Consider the following 6387-nt stretch of genomic DNA (forward strand, 5'->3'; position numbering starts at 1 on the left):
AACTTTAGAGCTGATGTCATTCATAGCTTGCTCAGCCAGTAGAAATAGAGCAGATCGGTGTGGCTTAGCCTAGAACTGCATTTACTACAAACTCAAGACAATCATAAGAATAGACCTAATAAGAACACAGAATCTAAAATCTCCATCTCTCTCCAGGCTAGGCATGCAATTGATGTTTAGAGAAAGCCACCATTAGATACTAAAGCTCATGTGATGCTCTAAGGCAGTGTTTCTCAACCTTGTCAACTTGAAGATGTCTGGACTTCAACTCCCAGAATTCCCCAGCTGGCTGGGGAATTCTGGGAGTTGACGTCCAGACGTCTTCAAGTTGCCAAGGTTGAGAAACACTGCTCTAAGGACCTAATTTAATTCATGACCTTTTGTGTTATGATTTTTTTGCAACGTGTTTTTACAATTTTCATCTGCCTTACATTTCATTTTCCAGATTCTTTGACTGTCTTTCTGTTGAAAAACAAAATAACTAGAATTTATGGCCTTGAGTTTTGTTTTCTTGCTATCCTGAGGACAGGCTGTGACTGCGGAGGAGAAGCCAGACCTGGCATTCAACTGATCCCATCTGAAAGCTGTTATCATTCCTACCAATTCTCTGCCTTTTTGAGCTGGGAGGAAGACTTGCACATTCTTGAGTGAAAAGATTTTCAATTTCATCTTGTTTACTTCATTTGTCTCTTCTGCCTTTTGGGCATTTTTCAATCCTGCCTTTGCGGCAAACAGACAGTTGGACACTGCCACCTGCAGGCAAGACAGAGAACTAAAGTTTGCGGTACAACTGAATATATCAACCTGCTTAAATAAATGTTGCTCACAACTTATGAACCTCTGTTCACCATTCATATATATTTTCATCCTCGTGCATATTTTGTACATGAATAAGAAAAGCACTTTGATCTTGTAGGAAAATGTAGACACATTTTGACAGGCAAGTTATGGATGTTTGTTTGTTTTTTGCCTTCCTCACATCACAAAGACATATTTGTATAAACTTGTTCGGTTTTACTGCTAGTCTGTTAGTCTTAGTGCTAGTTTGCTACTCTGTTAATTCAGGAGTACATTAATTGTGTGTACATTAATCTCCGAGACTAAGTATAAAGGTCAATGAGAAAATATATCGAATTGAATACACATAGACCGTGTACTGATAAAACACACAGCACACCAACTGAATTAATACATTTGAATGGTGAATTCATACATTTAGTAATCAGTTTATAGTCCCCAATCAGACAGAATTGAGGAAATGGGAGAAAAGATAACATTATATTGCCACTTTATGAGCAATCTAAAACTTTAGAAGAAGTTTGAGGCCAACCATATTATTAAGCAGGGTGAAATAGTTCTTGTAAGGTCAGTTCTAAATTAAACTATTACAGGAAATTATATTGTGCCTCCCATTATTCTGTTTATTATTTATATATTTAACACCAAAATATTTGGCTCACCTTTGAGAACTGAACGCATGTGCTTTAAATTAAATGATTTGGCATACTTGTTTTGAATTTCTGCTTCCTAGGACAGTATTTCTATCACACTGAGCCACGAAAAAGCATGTGGTTTAGGATGTATTTGTCAGGATTAGTGAGATCTGAAACCTATCCAACCTATCTGATGGGTGATGGAATATTTCCAGACAGGGAAATTGCTAATTGGGAGAAAGACATTGCTTATTAATTTTGTTAATTGTTAAGAATATGGGTCAGAGACACATTCCTGTCTTAATTCAGTACTCAGCCTATTAGTCAATTCCTGTTAACCATTTAATTGGCTGACAGTCAGATGAAATAGATAAATATTGAATTAAAAAGGAATGTCATTAAACAGATGGTAACCTTCTGTTTTTGAATCAGCTAAGGAATCATTTAAAATAATGAATGAATAAATAAAATTGATAGCAGAGGGGGAAATATAGTTACTGACAACTGAAAACAGCAACAGGGACTAAGTTTGTGATGGCGAACCTATGGCATATGTGCCACAGTTGGCATACAGAGCCCTCTCTGCGGGCATGCAAGTCATTGATCCAGCTCAGCTCCACCGCGCATGTCCATGCACCTCCCACCGGCCAACTGGTTTCTGGGTCTCTGCCATGCATACACGGGGGCAGGAGGCAGGAGGGAGATGCGTGCACATGCACAGGGGAAGAGGGAGCACAGGAGGTCGCATGCACATGCACTGAGTGGGGCATTCGGGGGGCACATGAATGTGGGGGTCGCATGCACAAGTGTGTGGGGGGGAGACAGTATGCAGGGGTGCATGCATGCACAGGGGGCAGGGGGCACATGAAGGGTTGCATGTGCATGTGCATGGGGTGGGTCACGCGGGGTGGGTCTCATGCACATTGCATCATGGATGGTGCATACACATGCATGCACACTTTTGATACATGAAGTGAACCTATAGTAAAACCGAGAGCAACCCACCTCTGGGGCAATATGCTGACTCTGTAAAGCGCTTAGAGAAGTCTGTAAAGCACTGTGAAGTGGTATATAATTCTAAGTGCTAATACAGTATGTATCAGTTAATTCAGAAAATGATTTTTTTTTTTTAACCTCAGAAATGCCTGGTCCTACCTGTATGGGTCTTTCATTTTCTATCTCTCTCTCAGCTCTAGGTAGTTCTCAACTTACAAGCACAATAGAACCCAAAATTTCCATTGCTAAGCAAAGCCTTTGTTTATTGAGTTTTCCCCTCTTTTATGACTTTTTGCCACAGTTTTTAAATGAATGACTGCAGTTGTTAAGCGAATCATGCAGCTATTAAGACAATCTGGGCTTCTCTCATTAACTTGTCGGGAACCCCTGGGAAGGTTACAAACAGCAATCATGTGACCCCGGGACAGTGTCATCAATATAGGCCAGTTGCAAGTGGCCAAATTTTGATTGAGTGACCATTGGGATGCTGCAATGGCTGTAAGTGGGAAAACTGGGCATAAGTCACTTTTTTCAGTGCCTTTGTAACTTGGAACAGTCACTAAACAAAATGAAAAGCCATCTTCCTGGCTAATCAAGTCCTTAAACAAAAGAGAAGCAGATGCGTTGATGGGGTCTTTACTGGATTGCTCCCAGTCTCATAGATCAGTGGTTCTTAACCTGGGCGATATTGCCCCCCGGGGGGGTAAAGGAACGAAAAGGGGTGACGCGGGGGCGAAGGAACGGAAGGGGGGTGATATGGGGGCAATGGAGCGAGTTGTTTTGGGAACACTTTTGCAACTTTTTTCGTACAGTGAACCGCTGTATATCTGTCATAAAAAAACATCCACTCGCTATTAGTGGATTGAACTGTGTTTTAAAATGTTCCTCCAGCTAGCTTCAGTACAGAATGCAGTACATATGTGAATACGCATCGCTCTTTTTCATGCGTGTTGCGCAGCAGCCTCTCTCACTCTACCCATACAGTGGCTCGCCATTGGCCAGAATGGGCAGTGATGGAGGGGTGAGCGCGTTTTTCGAAACATCGCATGCTGAGTGGCTGTCCCCTGTGATGCCAGCTGTAATGTCAGCGTAACTGTTGAAACTAGGTTTATCGACGTCCACGTGTGTTTTATAGTGTTCCAGTGCAGTCGGAAATTTAATTTGCAGTTAGTGCCGTTCATTTCGAAGACCTCTCAACATGGCCGAGAAGAGGAAGTGTTGCCAATATTCGACAGAATACCTAAAATTGGGATTCATTCCATCTCCTTCCAACGTACAGCTTCCGTTTTGTCTTCTTTGTGAGAAAACATTTTCAAATGAAGCGATGAAGCCTTCCCGACTGAAAGACCATTTGGTAAGAATTCATTCGGATAAAGCCGTCAAACTGGTATCGTTTTTCCAATCCTTAAAGGCCAAGTTTGTGGGTCACAGCACTGTTGAGAAGTTATTTGGAAAATCGTCACTCAACGCCAACAAGGGGCTCATTTGTTCCTATGAAGTATCTTTGTTGATAGCAAAATGTGGCAAACCTCACACTATCGGAGAAACGCTGATTTTACCAGCAGTGAAACAGATTTTTGCCACCATGTTGGGGCCCAGCACAAGCACTTTCACACAATCGATTCCTTTGAACAATGACACCGTATCAAAAAGAATGGATGAAATGGCTGCTGAAGTGGAAGAAAGGCTTATTGACACCTTGAAAAGAGGTGTACAGAATTCATGATGCAGATTGATTGATGAGTCAACGATTCGTGAAAAGGAAGCCTTGTTATTGGCTTATGTCCGTTTCATCAACGGAAATGAAGAGATCAGGGAAGAACTGTAATTTGCTCGAAATTTAGCCACCCACACAAAAGGTTCTTCAATATTTAAAAAGGTTGAAGAGTTTTTTAATGAGAAAAACATCCCTTTGACAAACGTTGTGGCATGTACAACCGACGGACTGTATCCATGGTTGGACGATATCGTGGATTTCAAGCTCATCTAAAATCAGTTGTATCTGGAGTTATGATTGTCCATTGCGTCGTTCATAGACAGCACCTTGTCTCAAAAAATTTGAGTGGCCGTTTACACGTTACGTCATTAACGCTGTGAATAAAATTAAGTTGAATGCCTTGAACAACTAACTTTTTCACAAGCTTTGTGAAGAAAATGATGAGGAGTTTGAATGTCTCCTTTTGCAGACGGAAGTAAGGTGGCTTTCAAAAGGAAAATGTTTGCGGCAATTCCATGAACTTTTTGACACAGTTGTCGAATTTCTTGAATCCATTGATCCAAGTCTAAGCAGATCTCTTCAACTTCAATGTCTGGATGTAGCTTATCTCGCTGATGTTTTTGACAAGCTGAATGAAGTGAATGTAAAGCTGCAAGGAGATAAAATCAATTTTCTTAAGGCCAAAGGAGTAATCTGCTCATTTATTTCAAAATTGGACCTCCTTGCAAGCAATATGAGTCACCAGGAGCTGTATCAGTTCCCAAGCCTTGGTAATGAACATCAACTCCAAGCAGAAGATTTGGACGTTTTTTGCTGCCACTTGAAGCAACTAAAAGAAGATATGGAAACCAGATTCTATGATCTGATAAATCTGGAAGTACCCACTTGGGTGCTAAATCCTTTCACAGCAGACTTTGCACAACTTCATCCCAAACTGCCAAGAGCCACTGACAGATCTGAAATACGACTGTGAAGTCCAATCACATTTTCAGAGTTACGGCTGCAAAGCTTTTTGGGTGAAAATAAGGAACACTTACCCAATATTGTGGGAGGAAGTTAGCCTTTCCTTCCACTTTCTTAGTGGAGAGGGGCTTCAGCGCCATCCAACAGATCCTTTCTAAGTCAAGGAACATGTTGAAGATCACTGAGCGCGGCGATTTAAGAATGAGATTAACAAAAATGGTTCCAGACATCAAGAAACTGGCATCAGCTCACCAAGCACAAGGCAGCCATTGATGTTATTTTTTTGCTTTTTGTATTTCTTCGTTAATAATTGTCTCAGCTCTTATCATTGTATTTGCTTGCATTGGATTTCACGTTCCAGTTTGAGTTTTCGGCTTCATTTTCAAATTCTTGTTGTGCTCTGTAAAACATTTTGTGTGTCTCTTTGTATTGTACTTTTTTAGCGTGCATTCCAGTTGTATATTATATTTTCTCAGTTTTATGGTTTCACTTTTTTTTGTTGTGCTCTTTGTGTAAACTTTTTGTGTAGGTATATATATTTTTCTTCAGTTTAAGGCATTAAATTTGTCTCTCTGATTTTTGTTGCTTTCCTTCTGTAAAAATTTTCTTTGTGTCTTTTTAACTCTTTTTACAGTGTGCACGAATATATATTTTCCTCGAATCTTAATTTAGTTTCAGAGTTTTTGTCTTGAAATTCTTAGTTCCTGCATTGCAGTTTGTTCTTATGCCCTTTTTATATTTCTTTTTGCGTCTTAAAATTCACTTGTAATTAAATCATTAAATGTTACTATTTGGGGGGGGTGACATTTCATTTTCTTGCAATTGAATTTTTTTTTCAGTGGTCATTGCATTTAAGTGTCTTGAATAAATAAGATAATAATGAAATATATGTATCACAAAGTTTGGGAGTAAAGTGATGGGTGGCATCAGAATTTTTCACACAGTTGAGATATGGGAAAAAGACTTGAAATAAATTATTTGCATCGATATGTCCTGATGACAATTTTAAAGAAAACAGAAAATGTGTTTGCATAAATTGAAGAATGATAACTTCCTCAATGGCTCAAGGAGGCGATTCTTTCAAAAAGGTTAAGAACCACTGTCATAAATGAACAAATTTGTTTAACTAAGAGCAGCTTGCTGATTCTAGCAGGTGAGAACTAACCTTTTTTGAATGCTCCTAGCTAAGCACACTTTTCTCCTTCATGCATGCCTTCATTACTGCTAAAACCAGCAAAGCTAAAGACAGAGCAGAAAGATAAGATATACTGTGGCACC

At 39.7% G+C, this 6387-nt stretch overlaps 1 pseudogene; it reads left to right on the forward strand.

Moving 5' to 3' along the window:
* The first annotated feature begins 3627 nt into the window (after window positions 1–3627).
* On the forward strand, window positions 3628–5382 carry LOC116512399 (annotated as a pseudogene).
* Window positions 5383–6387: the final 1005 nt, after the last annotated feature.

The sequence above is a fragment of the Thamnophis elegans genome, chromosome 8 (genome assembly GCF_009769535.1).
Source record: "Thamnophis elegans isolate rThaEle1 chromosome 8, rThaEle1.pri, whole genome shotgun sequence".
Lineage (NCBI taxonomy): Eukaryota > Metazoa > Chordata > Lepidosauria > Squamata > Colubridae > Thamnophis > Thamnophis elegans.